At 42.8% G+C, this 2,437-nt stretch overlaps 1 long non-coding RNA gene across 1 annotated transcript in view; it reads left to right on the plus strand.

Moving 5' to 3' along the window:
* Positions 1-1,238, plus strand: part of LOC110594684 — a 4,570-nt gene extending 3,332 nt beyond the window's left edge. Inside the window, exon 2 of the long non-coding RNA XR_002481393.1 lies at positions 1,075-1,238. This is a non-coding gene — a long non-coding RNA (uncharacterized LOC110594684). The remainder of the gene's footprint in view (positions 1-1,074) is intronic.
* The last annotated feature ends 1,199 nt before the right edge of the window (positions 1,239-2,437 follow it).

Here is a 2,437-nt window from a genome sequence, read left to right on the forward strand (position 1 = left end):
CGGCCACTGCACTCCAGTCTGGGCGACAGAGTGAGACTCCGACTCAAAAAAAAAAAGAATCCCTTTCTTACAGTATTGTTAGCTATTCAAGGTCCGCTTATGAGTGAGAACGTGACACACACACATTTTGTCTTAAATATTTAAAAAATCAGACTGTACATGCCATTCTGTTAATTATTTCTCCTCCAATAATGATTCATGAACTTAAACAAATCGTTTATTTCCATCATATGCTGGGTGCTTTTTAGCATGGAGCACGATGATTTTTCTAGCTGACTTTGTGTTGGTGGGCACTCTGGTTGTTTCCCATGGGTTGCTGTTGCACACTTATTGCAGCACCATTTTAAAATTGAGTTGTTTTTTGCTGTTGAGTTGTAGGAGTTATTTAAATTTATTAGATATTTGGTTTGCAAATGCTTTTTCCCATTCCACCGGTTGCCTTTCGCTCTGTTATTTCCCTTGCTGTGCAGTTTTAAAGTTTGATGTTGTTTCATTTGTCTGTCCTTGTTTTTGGTGTCATATCTAAGAAATCATTGCCACGTCTCATGTCATGAAGCTTTTCCTCTGTTTTCTTTTAGGATTTTTATAGTCACAAGTTGTATGTTTAGGTCTTTAATCCATTTGAGTTGACTTTTGCATATGGTGCTAGGCTCATCTTTATTTTTTGCATGTGGATATCCAGTTTTCCCAGCATGATTTGTTGAAGAGACTGGAAAGTTTTAAAAGTATAAGGAGGAAAATCAAAGGACCCCAAGTCACACCACTAGAGAGAAGCACTTTGTGTGTGCTGGTGTCTGTATAAAACAATGTAATTCATTTATTCTGAAGATAGAAGGTTTTTGCACATTATAACAAATTTGAATCAGGATGATCACTGTTAAAATTGATGAAATCTTACAATTAATTGGCAGTGACTTTTTTTCCTTCTTAGTGACATATACAGTAACAGTTTTAAAAATCAATCTGGTAAATTTGGTGAAATGGAGTATATATAATACAGTTGAAAGAATCAGGCTCTGATTTTCATGTTTGTATGTTTCATAGTGTCGTGACTTTTCTCACTTTTCGTTGTAGGATAAGCACTTCCCATGTCCTTAAAGTGGCTCTTTCATCAGTGAGGACAGACACACCCTCTGGTGCAGGAAGCTGTGCGTGTGGAGGGGCAGAGCGCGTGTGGGAACCCTCTAGACTGAGCACTCATTTTTGCTGTGAACCTAAAATTGCTAAAAAAAAAAAAAGATAAAATTAAATAAAATCTGTTGTTTTAAAAAGCTAAAAAATTAATTCTTGAACCCTTTCCTTTCTGACCCCTTGCTGTGAGCCCCCATCAACCTTGGGCCACACTATGGTTGCTCTTGGTGGGGTCCTGGTGGGGTCCCCGTGGGTCCATCCAGGCTCCCTTCCCAGCTGGGTAGGCCGAGGAGCTGGTTCTTGAACACAGAGCTCCCAGTGGTCAGGTGTGGCTCTACTCACCTCCATGCGCGTGGTAGTAAGAGCATCCAGCTTGTCATTCCTTCAGCTTATCCTCAGTGAGCACCCATTATGTGCCAAATGCTGTTCTTGATGCTGGGCTATAGCAGTGAACTGAGCAGCACAGATCCCTGTCCTCGTGGAACTTCCATTCTTTTGTTTGTTTTTGAGACAGGGTCTCACTCTGTTGCCCAGGTTGCGGTGCAGTGGCACGATCATAGCTCACTGCAGCCTGGACTTGCTGGGTTCAAATAATCCTCTAGTCTTAGCCTCCCTCCTGAGTAGCTAGGACAGGCACATACCACCATCCCCAGCAAAGTTTAAAAATATATATATTAGCTGGGCTCAGTGGCTCAGCCTCTAATCCTGTGCTTTGGGAGGCTGAGGTAAGTGTATTGCCTGAGCCCGTGGGTTCGAGACCCGCCTGGGCAACTTGGCGAGACCTCATCTCTACAATAAATCAAAAACTAGCCGGGCATGGTAGCGTGCGCCTGTAGTTCCAGCTACTTGGAAGGCTGAGGCGGAAGGATCGCCGGAGCCCAGCAAGTCGAGGCTGCGGTGGCCGGGAGTGGACACTGCACTCCAGTCTGGGCGACAGAGTGAGACTCCAATTCAAAAAAAAAAAAAATTTATATATATATATATTTGTAAAAAGAGGCTCTTACTATCTTGCCCAGGCTGGTCTTGAACTTCTGGCCTCAAATGAAGCCTCAACCTCAAAAAGTGGTGGGATTACAGGCGTGAGCCAGCAAGCCCAACCTCAATCTTAAATAAATAAGCACAACATATAGTATATTGGATAGTGATAAGTACAAGGGAGAAAAAAACAGAACAGGGAAGGAGGACAGAAAGTCCTGGGGTAGGGAGGGAGGGTTGCAATTTTAAATAAAGAGGGTAGATTAAATGCATAAATTCTTTGCAGCTTTTCCCATTCAGAGGTGGAGAGTGTTGTGTCCCCCGACCCCCC

Source organism: Carlito syrichta, unplaced genomic scaffold (genome assembly GCF_000164805.1).
Source record: "Carlito syrichta isolate Samal-C Ts95f unplaced genomic scaffold, Tarsius_syrichta-2.0.1 Scaffold124069, whole genome shotgun sequence".
In the NCBI taxonomy this organism is placed as follows: Eukaryota; Metazoa; Chordata; class Mammalia; order Primates; family Tarsiidae; genus Carlito; species Carlito syrichta.